Source organism: Lineus longissimus, chromosome 2 (genome assembly GCF_910592395.1).
Source record: "Lineus longissimus chromosome 2, tnLinLong1.2, whole genome shotgun sequence".
In the NCBI taxonomy this organism is placed as follows: domain Eukaryota; kingdom Metazoa; phylum Nemertea; class Pilidiophora; order Heteronemertea; family Lineidae; genus Lineus; species Lineus longissimus.
This window is the reverse complement of record NC_088309.1, coordinates 15,657,137-15,673,394: the sequence shown is the minus strand read 5'-3', so window position 1 is coordinate 15,673,394 and position 16,258 is coordinate 15,657,137.

The window sequence follows — 16,258 nt, the reverse complement described above, 5'->3', positions numbered from 1 at the left end:
GCATGACTGCAAGCCACATACCTAATCAAGCTGAACTGAACAAAGTGCTAAAAGTCATCAAGCGTAAGGTCATTCGGGATTACAATTTGCCATTTGACGGTCAACAGTTTCGCATTGCCCAACAGACGTCACCATTCTTCAAGCCTATCTTCGACTATCTTGCTCACAACATTCTCCCAGCCGACAAGAAATCTGCTAGGTCCATCATGCTTAGGTCTGAACAGTATTTGTTGTGCAACAATATCTTGTTTCGGTTATTCTTCCCAGCAAATAGTGATGGTAAGTACTGTTTTCAACTCGCTGTTCCTGAAAAGTTTATTGATCCACTCATCAGCCGATATCATGACTCCGTTACCGCCAATCACCAAGGTTGTGTACGCACATTTCTGACACTGCGCAAGTCATATTACTTTCCGTCAATGTAAGCTTACCAGAGGATTGTTTCATATATTCAATCATGTAGCAATTGTCAGCAATTCAAAGGGAAAGTCGACAAGGACAGACCATACCATGAGCGGATTCCTGCGAGATATTGTCCATTTGAGACAATCTCACTTGATTTCATAACAATGGTTCCGTCCAGATCAGGTTACCGTCACTTGATGGTAGTAAGTTGTGCAGCAACTCGTTTTATTGTCTGTGTGCCCCTAAAGAATTTAGAGGCAGCGACAATAGCTGAAGTTCTCATTCAGCGTGTTCTGTGTGATTTTGGTATTCCCGAAGTCATTATCTGTGATGCAGCGACATCATTGACCGGCAAGATCATTACTTTGTTGTGTGAAACTCTTAACATCTCTCAGAAAATCATTTCAGTAGGGAATCATGGTTCTCTTCATGTTGAGCGTCAAATTCAGTCAATTGCCAATTTGATCAAGGTGAATCTCAGCCAATATGGACAAGATTGGGTTCGCTATTACAGTGTTGCTCAGTATTCGTTCAACTCATTCTGCTCCAGTTACCTCGGTGGTCATTGCCCATTCTACCGTGTCTTCTTGCGTGAACCCACAGACATTACCGGACTAAATTTCAAACCAGTCTTGGGATTGTCACACTCGCAATCTGAGTATATTGAACATCTGAAAGACAAATTTCAGAATGTCTCTAAGCTAATGTTACAGCTGCAAGAGCATCAACAACAAACTCAGAATCAGAAGGTTGCTCAAAAGCTTCATAAGTGTCAGGTTTATGAACAAGGTCAACTGGTTTATCTGCATGAATCATCCAGCTCCTCCTTGACTGCAAACGCAAAGAAATTCACTGCGTCTTGGGTAGGTCCTTTCGTTATTCATCAGGTTCTTGATCGCACCCACTACATCTTGTCAGACTTGGAAGGTAGAATTTTGAAGGATGTTTTTAACTTCAACCGGTTAAAACCAGCATTCTTGAAAGCTACGGATCATGAGAACATCAGCAATTTGCAGAAATTGCGACAGGCTTTGAGGTCCAATGAGAACACTGAGGTCCATTACAGCCAGATCCCGTTAACGAAGGTCAAAAAGCGAACCTCAGGTTGCAAAGGCAAATGCATTGAGGCCGTGAGGTTGGAGTTTCTCTTTGAATTGCCCGATGATGTTGTTATTAGGGTAATCAGGCGTGATCAGAGATTAGCGCAATCTAGCCTATGGCATGTCTGGCTGACGGGTAGTTGTAAAACAAGAAACACAGAAACGAAACAGAAACACAGAAACACAGAAACGAAACGCAGAAACCAGTCTTGTGGCGAATTCTGGTCTACAGACTCCATCTTGTTGCCATGGTTGTGGCCGCGAACGCGGGTGTAACTAAAACTGGTATTCAGTCGGAATGGAAGGAGGAATGCTCATTTCCCAATACCCCTTTTAGCCTCATCAACGTGTGCGCAGATTGGCAGCATCCGGCCTTGATCGTGCCCCTGACCTTGCCGATCCACCATCTGTAGGGCATGAGGACTTTATGATCGATATGAGCCGCCAGTAAGTCGGCATGACCAATGACCAGAACACGACCATAGGCCTGCTAGGAATGTACAATAGAACATGACTCTCTATTCGAAGGACTATTTTCTATTTACACTGACCTCCCCAATACACTACATGTATGTACTACACGGCGTAAATAGAAAATAGCCCTTCGAATAGCGAGTCCTGTTCTTTTGTACATTCCATGGCCTGTGCACGACACTGGGCTGAACTTCCCTACTGCAACCTCATTAACATAAACAGATATTTAAAGGGACTATTTAAAGGCAGCAGCTGGGCAGGCAAGATTGAGTTACTCCAAGTCCAAGTCTAGTGCCCGCCCCCCCCCCCCACTTTACTCTATTCTAGTCGCCAAAATTGGTCTCTCACGTCTCACATAACGTCGAAATGATTCACCCATGTACTGGTACCGTACCTTGTATTTAGTGCTGCATCAGACGGGATTTGTAGGATGATCCTGGTACTTCATGTAAATTGAACACCACAAGGCAAGATGTTGCACTGCACCTTCATTTAAAATAACATGCTGTAGGAATCGAATCGAACCTACCGAAGTACTACACCACCACCTCAAAAGACTTCACCCATATCGTGCCGCCCCCTCCCCTCCCCCCCCCAAGTTGCTCCATGTATCCCCTCAACAACTCTATTGCATTCCGGCTGGCCGCAACCCACCAACCTCAGATTTTACTTTTAAACGACAATAACAACGGATTGGGCAAGGAAAGTATCGGCGTGCCGCTTGATTCCAACTTTTATGAAAACCCGTTTGATTTTCGTTTCTGCGTTTCGTTTCTGCGTTTCTGTGTTTCTGTTTCGTTTCTGTGTTTCTTGTTTTACAACTACCCCTGGCTGACCTACCACAGCAGGTGTTACGGAATTTGTTATCGTTACTCCTGCCTGTAAGTGGCACATCATCTGACAAAATCAGAGTGTACTCAATGTAGGCCTAATGGCAATGCTTCAGATGAAGACCTGATTGGTCCTGTCTGATGCTTGTTTCTATATTGCAATATTGTAGTTGATCATCAAGGAGGATACCGCGGTGACGTCACGGCTTTTCCAAGATGGCGCTGCATATTGTAAACAAACTCAATCCACGGCCAAGGGAAAATCAAGTCATCAAAAAAGTTAGATTTTTCGCATCAAATCAGAGTTATTAGTACTTTTCTGCTATGAAATAAGTCTTCAGACAATAAGCTATCATTTGAATAATGAAAAGTGCTGTTTTGATGGGGAAAAATATGGGTTTTTTAAACCAAATAGCCGGCACCGATCTTCCAAAATTAGCGATGGTTTCAAAACCGTCTCCCAGATATGGGGCAATCTCTTCATTATCATAATGGGATTTGGAGGCATGTTTACAGATTTTACAAGTTCGAGACCTGTAATACCTAAAACTCGCATAGATCCCCATAGATCCCCTCTATTTGTCGAGTTAGCGCCCCTGTAAGATCATGCATTTTCGGACACTAGAACGAAATCTTCCTGCGGATATCGCGGTTTCGGTGATGATTTAAGGAGAAATTGACTGTTCTTAGAGTTGTATGGGACAGAAATGAGTTCATACTTCATGAATACATGAATATATTATGATATGGGCGGGCTTCTAAGTCAAAACAATAACAAACTCAACTGCATCTCTACCGTGTATCGCGTAGTGCATTGCCTAGTGTATTTTAGCGGAGACATTATTTCCCATTATTTCCGCACTTTGGCCACGCCAAACGTCTTTTTTATTCGTGGAAGTTAATCTGCTCTGTAAATTTTATTCTACACAGGAAGAATCCATACTAGGTATTGCAATATTTCATGTATATTGGTGTTTTTGTGTACAGGAGCGCACCGGACAGTGAGACGTGGAGATGTGTTCAGTGCTGGTGCTGTCAGTAGACTGAATCTGATTGGCCATAGCGATCCCTAATATGGGTCGGGATCACGTGATGTGACGTCACCGCGGTATCCTCCTTGGTTGATCATGGTGCAGGATGTAACTGCTTTTTTGGACTGTTTGTTTATAGTAGGCCTATGTGAAAAAAACCTTCCTTTTTTTTCATAGTTTTTAATCAGACTGGTTAAAACATGTACCTTGCTTTTCAAGTTAGGCCTGTAAACAATAATGACGTAAGGGCCTTGAAGGCTTTAAACAATATTGTTCGAAGAGCGATCGTGTGCAAAGCGGTGGGACAGAATGGGGTACAACTAGATTACCCTGGGCTCACTGTCATCCATCCGAATTTGACCACCCCCACTCTTACTCTTAGGAGAGGAGCCTTGCCTCTATCTCGACCTAACTTGAAAATAGTACACATCCCTGCGGCCTATATAATGTATGCTATTGCGTGGCCTACTTACTGACACAGACTCCCTGTAGCCAGGTCAGAACTATCCGTCCAATTTCAACTTAAGCTAAAAAAATTGCAATGCATCAGGTGTGGATATACTGCCTATCATGCAATGTCCAGTTTAGCATGAAGCATGCTGTTTCATCTTTACCTGTTCTGTTAACACACAGACCATGCAGACCTTGGCCTTTTATGGTCAGTCTGGGGTGAAATCCCAAGGTGTATTGTAACAGTGACAAACAGGAATATTGCTTCAAATCTGCCAAGGGTTTGTAGAGTGACTTTGAACGAAATTTCATGGACATCAGATAGAAACCAATGCAGAAGCATACACTGCTTCTCTGCATCACAATCATTGAAGCAACTGTTCCTTGACCAATCCATGACTCATCATTATATAACATTATATAACAATTCATGGCACGAATTCAGCAACACATTGAGTGCATTGATCTAATCCACTAATCCACATACCCATATTGCACCAAGTGTAATGAACCCAGTAAGACAGGTAAACCTAACACAGCAGGTGGTGTCTGTAGTGCAATAGCAGATGTCTAGGAGGAAGGCCTTGGAGTGCAATCAATCAGCTTATCTGACCTATTATAAACATCCAGCTGAGAGGCATTCCACCTATTTTGCTCATCTTTCGCTAACGGGGTCTGGCGGTCATGCAAGTCGACAAACTGTACTACTAAGTACAACTTCATAGATGAGATTGGTCAACAGCTCCCTCCGCTCAGGATTGTGAAATGATATTCTATGCTAAGGCAAATCCTTTGGATTTGGAGTCTTATGCGGAATGTTTGGAACACAACAATGGTTTTGCTGCACCGTGCAAACTCTCTGATCAGCAACAACAAACATTGTTAAAGGTCTTAGAAAATGCCCCATCTTCTGAGGCTGTGTATACTGTTAAAAGAGCTGGGTTCAAAGGAGCCAACATACATCTCTTATTGTCTGTCCCAAGACATACAGATTTTGGTGGGATCCGCAGTGTGATATCAACTGCCCACAAGTAGTTGAAGCCATCCTGGATCCAGACAATCGAGTCAGATGTCTTGGATCGCCTCAAAACTTGATCAAGCACCTGTATTCTTTGTAAGTGATACAATATTTACAACGGTGCATACAAGTATTCATATGGTAGAGAAACCATGCATGTGTATAATCTTCAAGGTATTCATATCGGTGAGAAAACCATCAGGTTTTTGTTAGTTTTAAATTTGCCTTTTGTGGTTATATGGTTGTTCTTCTTCCACAATTGTGTGCGAGGAGTGCTCATTATTCAGAGTTCAGTACAAAAAAGTAGTTTTATTAGTGAACAATGGAGTCATAACTTTTCAAGTCAATGCCTTGATACCTGTGCGTATACAAAGCTTTGCTCGGTCATATATGAGGATCGAAAGTACACACAGGTGTGCTCCAACTACTGAATAAAAATATCATAATTACTTCATTAAAAATAAATGGCCAATTTTTAATGGTAATTTGAGTACGTAGCATCATATCGCCTCACTATAAAGCGTGTTTGTGGATTTGTGAGTATTAGTGTGTAATATTTTTGAAGCATAGTGTTTTGGTATTTTTTTCATTGCATTATTTGGGCCAAGTGCCAAAAATTCTGTCTAACAATGCACTCAATGTTGTTTCCAGGATTCAGTTCCAGGAAAGTCATGTGATGTCAATATTGACATTCCTTAAAGTACATTGTGTACATTAGCCATAGCCACCATACATTTGTACACAGTCACTATGGTTACACTGATGCATAGACATTAGAATGACAGTGCATTCTTTGATTATCATTGTTGTTGTTCTCACGCAGAACTGTGTTTAAAATTAAACTTTGTGCAATTATTGGTGAATTTGTACAAACTTTTGAGAAGTTTTTAGTAGAAATTTCTCATCTTTCGGCAATGTCTGTTGTCAAATTGTTTCTTTCAAATTTTTTTTACAACATTTTTTTGGAACAAGGCCAATCCTTTTAAGATTATAGTAGTGATACTAAGCCCTGCATAACTAACCATTTCATTTCAGGCTAGCTGTGCTCGCTTTCTTGTGCTTTTGTGTCTACTATCTCGATGTATTCGGATGACCAGTTTAATTATGTTCCACTGTGGAACTGCATTCTCTGACTCTGTTAAACTTAGTTGACATTAGCTCAGCATCTTAAATTTTATTACTTAAACTATCAAGCACGGTATCCCTGTTTCCGATTATCTGTATAAACGCTTTGGAAGTTTGAATGCCTCAGTGGTCGGAATGTATAAACACTTCCAAAGATTTTAAAACAACTTGTTCTTGCTTTAAGTCTAAACTATTATTGTCTTAATCAAGTCCGTAATTTGAACAAGGGGGATGTTATGTATAGTTTAGACCCCTCCATGAGGAGCCTCAGCATTAGGACCCTCTGTCACGTGACCACGTGGAAGGATGCTGGTCAAGGTATAACTGGGTCAAGCCATCAGAAGTGCGCGGACCTCCGTCGGCCACGCTTGAGTTTCCCTTGAGTTTCGGTGTTATCTTGCTGGTCATCCAACCTTTGCCGTGAAGTGCACCGCTGTTAGGATTCTTGTGGTGAATAAACTACATAAAAGAATGTGATTCGTCAGCTCCATTTATGATGTACGATCCCAGCATGACACTGAATCATATGGTGATATTGCACCAAATAACATGCACACTGAAGCTGAAGATGCCAGTCAAACCATTCATGATTCTGAGGATATGGCTTTCTTTAATCCTGCTAACAGTGAACAAATGAGAACGTATGATATTGGAGTGGATATCGGACTACATCCTCAAAAGGAATCTCATAATTTCGATAAACTACCAGGTAGAATCCATGACGAAGACTTTCACCAGCTGGTCAGAAATTTAAATGAAAAACAGCGTACCATTTTCAAATATGTTTTAAAGCACATTAAAACATCATCAAAAAATCTACATTTGTTTTTGACAGGTGGTGCTGGTGTAGGCAAGAGTGTCACTATCAAAGCTATTCACCAAAGTTTATTGCGGTGCTTATGTACTGATGCTGGTGATGATCCAGAAGACTGTCGCATTCTTTTAACAGCTCCAACTGGGACAGCTGCATACAATATTCATGGTACAACACTGCACACTGCTTTTCATATATTACCAAACCAAGGGTTAAAATACACAAAACTTCCACAAAATTTAAGTGAAAAATATATTACCTACTACAGACATTTATCTGTTCTGATCATTGATGAAATAAGTATGGTTGGCCGAAAAATGTTCCCATTCCTGTCTCTTAGATTACAAGAATTGAAAGATAATAAAGATCCATTTGGTGGAGTTCACATCATTGCTTTTGGAGATTTGTACCAACTTCATCATGTGATGGATAAGTGGATTTTTTCAGATCAGGTCAAAGGTGAAATTGTTGATTATAAAGACTTGGCAACAAATTTATGGAGTGGTCAACACTTTGATTTCAACAATGAAAATCAGAATGAACATTCTGAATCCGATCATACATGTAGTGATGATGAAGGCATTGAAAATGACTGTCATTTTGAAATGTTTGAACTCACTGAAATTATGCGCCAAAAGATGACATGAATTATGCACAACTGCTCAATCGATTAAGAGAAGGCAAAAACACCGAAGATGACCTAACTATATTAAAATCGAGAGTAGTTTCCAAAAATGATCCTGATTATCCACAAAATGCATTACACTTGTATTGCACAAAACATGAAGTTGCAAAGCACAACCAATTTGTCTTTGATCATGCATTAACAGATAAAGTAATTGTCAAAGCTGTAGATACAGTGCTAGCAGACTTCAGTGATGAAGTTAAGCAAACTATTGTGGAACGAATACCTGATGATCCTTCTGTAACCGCTGGTTTAGTAAATAAACTATCAGATGCAATTGGCTTACCTTACATGGTCACATGCAATGTAAATATTACTGATGGGCTGGCAAATGGAACAATGTGTGAAATGAAAAGAATACAATTCATGAATGATTTCGACAAACCTGCAATTCTGTGGGTGTTATTCCAAGATCCAGATGTAGGAAAATCTATCAGATCCACATACAAACCATTTTTCTCAACTGATACTCCTAAAGAATGGACTCCAATTTTTGCTGTGAAGCGCACATTTTATCGTGGAAAAAGTTACACACCTGTTACTAAAACTCAATTTCCATTTACAATTGGTGCATCAAAACAGTCTGGAAAGCACAAAGATACTCTCTTTCAGAAGTAGTTGTCGACATGAGTTCAAGGAGAAAAATAAACCATGTCCATTATGTTGCATTAAGTAGAGTCACTAGTATAAGTGGTTTGTACATTTTGAATTTGCAGGATGACAAAATTGGTACTGATCCAATTGTTACTAAAGAAATGGAACGGCTTCGAAACAAATCGTGCATAAAACTGAATTATACTCTTCCTTCATCACTTGGACAAAACTACCTGAAAGTAATCTTTCACAATACAAGATCTTTGAATCTTCATTTGAATGATATACTTGCTGATCACCATATGATGAGTGGAGACATACTTCTTGTAGCAGAATCGCGCCTCATTGCCACTGACAACAATGATACCTTTGACATCCCAAATTATAGACTATTCAGAAATGATCAACTTAATAGCACAAACACTAGTCATAGTACTGCAAGGAGACCACATGGTTTAGCTATGTATGTATTGTCATCTCTTGCCGAGTTCTGCACTGTTCAACATGTATCAACTGCTAACTTTGAAGCCTCCTGCATTTCGCTGTCAAAACCCACACTTTTCCTTCAAATCATCTGTCTGTCCAAGTCACCTTCATGTTCATTTACAGAACTATGTTCAAAACTTCGTAAAATTGCATTAGAAATAGACCTCACTAAACCTCTACTTGTTGTTGGTGACTTTAATGTTGATATTTGGAATAGCAAAAATGATAACCATTTGCAGATGATTTCCAATATAATAGGATGCCAACAATTAGTGAACGAAATTACTACTGATTATAATTCACTAATTGATATGGCATTTTCTAATAGGGTCAATCTTCATACTTCTACAATAGAATCCACTTGGTCTGATCATAAAATGATTGCGGTAGCTGTACCTTTATTATAAATTGGAATATAGACCAAAGTAAATGAAATGGCCAGGGCCATTGTGCTCACCTCATGTGGAGGAAAGATGGATAAAGAGCATGGTATTGTGTCATGTAGTGTTAGGTTTGATGTAGGTCCAAGCAATTACAATTTCCCCAAAATGGCCAATTTACAGTACATTCGACCTCTGTGACCTTGAAAAGTAGGTCAAATCAAAAAAGACCCGGGTGACACATTGAATGGTTGTTAGAATTAGATGTACCTATGATATAAAATTGGTGCCAATCGGGCAAGTCATTACTAGGAATGATGGCATTTTTAAGAATTTAGGATTTGGCCCCCTCCCTGGAGGCCAAACGGCAAATCAGATCGCACTAAACTTCGGTACCTGAGATCACCTGACCAAGGGGTACATGTGTACTTAATTTGTGATCAATAGTCATTGCAGTTAAGAAACGTGCCATAGTTACGGCCATTTGACCTCTGTGACCTTGACAAGAAGGTCAAATTAAAAACCTGTGTGACATATACTGTATGGTGGTTAGATGTACCCATGATATCAAATTGGTGGCAATCGGGCAAGAAGTTAAGGAATAATCACATTTTTAAGGTTTTTGGATTTTGCCCCCTGGTGGTCAAGTGGTGAATCATATTGGACCAAACTTCGGTCCCTGAGATCACCTGACTAAGGGGTAAATGTGTACCAAATTTGGTAGCAATAGTCATTGCAGTTTAGAAACGTGCCATCGTTACATCCTAACGGCCAATTTACACCATTTGACCTCTGTGACCTTGAAAAGGAGGTCAAATCAAAAACCCGGAGGATATATGATGCACCTTTGCTAGAAGTACCTACCATATTTTTTTCAAAATTTCCCGACTACTATTAAGGGAGATATTGCATATTTTCACTTTTAACGTTTGGCCCCCTGGTGGCCAAACTTGGTCTCCAAGGTGTCATTACATAAGGGTACATGTGTACCAAGTTTCAACTCAATAGCTCTAACAGTTACGAAACGTGCCCTGCTAACGGACGACGGACGACGACGACGACGACGACGACGACGACGACGACGACGACGACGACGGACGACGGACGCCACGGTATGGGATAAGCTCACCTCTGCTAAGAGGTGAGCTAAAAACGAATTTGCGTAATATATTGACTAATTCAATGAATTTTATAAGGTATCCTTGAAGAACATATACAGTGGAACCCCGGTAACACGACCACCCAAGGGACTAAGCCGAAGTGGTCGTGTTACCGGGGTGGTCGCGTTAGTGAATTTAAGAATCATAAGTAGGTTTTCCCGCCAAAACATCGTCCTGCTGTGTGTACATTGACATGCATTAATGACTACGCCACCGGGTGATTCGATAATTTTGTGTGTATATTACGAATAAAAAATCATTTTCTTGAGTGTTTTGCGTTTAATTTGCAACTTATGTAAATGAGTAAATAAACTGACGAGAGCTAATTAGACCAAACATTACATTAAAACTTGAGCATGCTAATTAGAACAAGCATGTAATTCACACCATCGGCAGCTGCCCTTCTTGATGTCAAGCTAATATTCCCGCTAACATTGAGAGAGGTGATGTGAGAAGATGTTGAGAATTCTTCCTGATGTCTTCCTGCTTTAACATTAGCCAATTTGAACTGGTACTGATTAAATCATCTTTTTAATAACGTATTTTATCAACATTACGACGTAGTAAGCATTCTTTACTTTGAGTATCGGTACTCTTACTAATCAACATAATTTATTTGTCCTAAAAACTACGTGTGCATGCCTCTTGACATCATTTAATACTAAATGATGAAAAAACAAACCGTGAGTCGAAAAGAAAGTTTATTCTTCATTTTATTTGCGCTTACATTTGATCAAACCTTGGAGGAATTATACTTGAAGTATAGTTCCTCCAAGATCAAACTCACTTACACATCATTTATTTTCATATGGATTCCCATGGTCATTGTGTTCGAGGTGCTAATTATCAACACGGATTTGCGAGAAGGTGCCAATTGATACCATGCAGTCATGGTTGATTACGGCAATTAGGCCTCATGGTCGCGTTAGCGGGGTTAATTTGCAGTTTGGGACCGACCAAGCTGGTGGTCGCGGTCTGGGTACCGGGGTGGTCGTGTTAGCGAGGGCCAGTTAATGGGAATTAGAGAGAAAACCATTCGGGACCGGAGAATTTTGGTCGTGTTCGCGGGGTGGTCGCGTTACTGAGGTGGTCGCCGACCGGGGTTCCACTGTACATGTAAAATATTCACAGTTGAAATCAAGCAGCAGGAGAGAGGGCAAAGGAAAAATAAGACATGATCTGGATGGGGGGGAGGGGGGGGGGGGGGGGGATGGGAGCAGGTAAAGGATACATGTGCTCTAGGACAGAAATGTAGCATTTGGGGTTGATGGCAAACTCCGCAAATAAATAAAAATAGCTATGAATGAAGCTCTTGACTAACATGACTAATGTCCTAAGTCGGGGGCTTTTTGGCTGTGACAAACCTTCCGACAAATAAAAACAGAACAACTCAAATTTTGATCACTTCAGCACTTGGAGTTGTTGCAGAAAGTTGGAGGTTCAAAAATGCAATAATTTAGAGGGGGGGACCCTTCTCTCCCTTGCGCTTTAAAGTATTCTTTAATGATACATGTTATAATAACATTCATCCAGTTTTATTTTATTCAAAATAAGAACATCCAGTACCAAATGTTTACAAAATAATACTCTTTGCTTGTAGTTAATCAAGATATTGTACTGGAGCTGCAACTATAGCAGAGAGAGGGGTGGGTTCTAAAATGTTTTCTGTGTTAATGAAGAAAATAGTTTTGAATTTCTGGGAAGTGTAGGACTCTTATAATACTGCTAATTATTATTTGCTACTCGGAACATTGACTCTAGTCTTCTGACAAAAGTTCAATTATAACAGTGTTAACTGTGTTCATCTATGGATAAAAAGTACATGTGCGGTTATATTCTTCAACAACTAATTCTTTCATAACTAGGAACAATATCGTTCGGTGCTGTGTGTATGAAGTGACGTTTGGACAGATGTGACATTCCTTATTCTTGCTACTTCGGAAATGAATAGTGCTACAAGGACATAAAAATAAAAAAATTTCTGAAGGATGCAAGACTTGTTCCATTGTTTTACTATAAAGAAAATTCAAAGGTATCCAATCCATACTGCTAAGGTGCAGGTTCAGTCAAATAAGCATGTATGCATTAAAGTGGTGAATTTCTGATGATCCCTGACTCCGACATGCAAAATTTCAGGTAAAATGTAGCCATGTACAATATGTATACTTCTCCATTGCCCTCAAACCCCTTTCCCCCTTGGTGCATACAGACTTAATGAATTGCTCCTCTTTGAATTTCAAATTGATTTCTTATTATTACTACTATTTCAGGCTACTTTTCAGCATCTGTTTCTCATCAACAATGTCTCCAAATAATTTATAATCATTCTGCAATTACTTTCATGACAACAAAGTACAAAGCGCATCTACCATCAGAAGCACAAAACATAACTAGCTGACCATGAAGTACAGAATACTTTTGTTCTTTCTGGTTCCTTCCTTTGCCAAATGAAACGGCCAGGGGCCATTGTGCTCACCGTATAGATATTTGGTGCTTTGTAATTCATCCAGATTAAGAAACATTGTACATGTACAGTATATAGGTCAAACCAAAGTCGGTATGACATGTGATGTATCGTTGCTTGGAGTAAGTACCATAAGAATATCATCAAAAACAAGTCAATTTATTGCACTTTTTACCTATTTTAGTTTTGGCCTCCTGGTGGCGGAGTTGAGTACCAGATCAGATCGAAATTCGGTGTCCGAGGTTACATGACGTAGGGAGTCATGTGTATCAAATTTCAAGTTCAAAGCTTTAGTGGTTAAGAAACGTGCCATAGTTACAATCAACGTCAAATTTACGCCATTTGACCTCTGTGACCTTGAAAAGCAGGTCAGATCAAAAACTCATATGATATGTGATGTATCCTTGCTAGGAGAACCTACCATAAAAGTGTTATTGAAAACGAATCACTAAAAATAAGCAAGATATTGCACTTCTTACTTTTTCCATTATGGCCCCCTGGTGGCCGAATAAAGAATCAGATCGAGCCAAAATTTGGCATCGGAGGTTATCTGATGTAGGGGGTTATATATGCACCAAGTTTCAAGTTCATAGCTTTACTGGTTAAGAAACGTGCCATAGTTTACACTCTAACGGCCAATTTACGCCATATGACCTCTGTGACCTTGAAAAGTAGGTCAAATTGAAAACCCGTAAGATATGTGATGTATTCTTCCTAAGGGTACCTACCATAAAACTTTTATCGAAAACAAGTCACTTATAAGCGAGATATCACACTTTTTAGATTTCTACTTTTGGCCCCCTGGTGGCAAAGTTGAGAATCGGATCAAACTGAAATTCAGCACCAGAGGCTATGTGATATAGGGGGTTGTATGTACCAAGTTTCAAGTTCATAGCTTTAGTGGTTAAGAAACGTGCCATAGTTTACACTCTAACGGCCAATTTACGCCATATGACCTCTGTGACCTTGAATAGTAGGTCAAATTGAAAACCCGTAAGATATGTGATGTATTCTTCCTAAGGGTACCTACCATAAAAAATTTATCGAAAACAAGTCACTTATAAGCGAGATATCACACTTTATATTTCCACTTTTGGCCCCCTGGTGGCAAAGTTGAGAATCAGATCAAACTGAAATTCAGCACCAGAGGCTATGTGATATAGGGGGTTATATGTACCAAGTTTCAAGTTCATAGCTTTAGTGGTTAAGAAACGTGCCATAGTTTACACTCTAACGGCCAATTTACGCCATATGACCTCTGTGACCTTGAAAAGTAGGTCAAATTAAAAACCCGTATGATATAAGATGTATATTTGCTATGAGTACCTACAACAAAAGTTTCATCGAAAACAAGTCACTAATAAGCGAGATATCACACTTTTTAGATATCCACATTTGGCCACCTGGTGGCCAAGTAGAGAATCAGATCGGACAGAAATTTAGTGTCACGGGTCATCTGACCTAGGGGGTCATGTGTACAAAGTTTTAAGTTCATAGGCCTAGCGGTTAAGAAACGTGCCACTGTTTTTGAACTAGGATACGACGGACGACGACGACGACGACGACGACGACGACGACGACGGACGACGACGGACGACGGACACTGCGGTATTGTATAGACTCCCCTACGGTGAGCCAAAAACTTGGCCTAACAATTTTCATTAATTTACAGATTCATCACATCAAGGCCACTCCAAATACCCCACAACCAAAGACTCTGAAGAGGCCAAACAGCGAAATCAACAATAAAACATTCACTGGATATATTCACAACACATCCCCTGTAAAGAGAGCGAGGAACAACAATGACTACTTCGAAGCCACATTGCAAACAAGTGGTAAAGAGTATCAAAGGATGGTTTGCTTCAGCAAGAGGATGCATCAAACTTTCAAAACATTTGAAGAAAAGAAGTAAGTCTACCCTGATTAAAAAATTCATTTCCCCTTCAAACAATATACCAGTATGGCAGTAGTCAAAGAAATTACTCCAATCAGACGATTTCATCTCTTATCTCAAAATATTAAGACCGCCACACACTCGCAATTTGGCAATGGCAATCTTCCTTGGTTTTCTGGTCTCACTGTTGTCATTGGTTATTCTACTCTTAATTTTGGTAGTCCCATATAATAACAATTTTGTAAAGGATAACTCTTAACAGTCCACAACAACCTCGTTTGTCAAATCCAGTTCTTTTACCATTAAATCTCAGATGTCAGTCTAGTGGAATTTTCTAGCCCCCCAAACTTGTCTCTATGACAGCACCAGGTTATCTATAAAGGATTGAAACTTACATGTCTTGATTTTTGTCACATAATATATATAGTAAACCATTCACTTTTTCAGAGGCCCTGTGAAGATCAACAAAGTTCAAACATCACAAAATTGGCACGATTCCAGTAAAGAAGATATAAAGATAACACCCTACACAACCATGGAAACATCAAACATTGTACCAACCTACAAATACAAGAAACCACTGAAATTGGATGTGCAACATGCACTAGATACAACCGTCACAGACTTCATCAAGACTATTCCATCCACAGAAAAAAGAAAGGTAATTAATGCTGCTATCTTCACACCACACCCAAATTAGATACTAGTACAGAGTTCCAGTAACCGGTCTCCACCACAACCTTAATTTCATAGGTTTTAAACTTTGACACAAAGTACAGTTCAAAGTAAACTGCCTGTCTGAAAACAAATACTACAAGCCTGATCATAATTCAACAACATCAAAACAAGTTTCACTTTGCACCGCCAAAAACTAACAAATAGTACCCTATCATAATTACCAGGGCCCGGTTGTTCAAAGCCTGGTTAGTTTAGCGGCCGCTAAGTCTTAGCGGCTGCTAAGAATCTCTTAGCGGCCGCTTCTTAGCGTACCGCTAAACTACCGCTAAGTTAGGTTGTACAAAGCTGATTTTGAGTGCTGCTAGCTGGCAGTGCATTTGGCGGTACAGTTCTCCACAATGCACCCTAATCACCATTTCCTGTAGTAGTAAAGATGGCCGACAGTGACAGTTCTTCAGGTGGTCAAAGCCAGGAAATTTCAAGTAAAAAGCCCAGAAACTCTAATTTCACACCAAATGAAGTGGCTCTGTTGACACAACTGTGTGAGCCACACATTCAGATGCTGTCCGGAAAGCATTCGAATACAGTGACACAACAGAAGAAGGATGAGATGTGGGCCAGGATCGCCAAAACAATAAATGCCCAGGGGTTTGCCAAGAAAATCCGT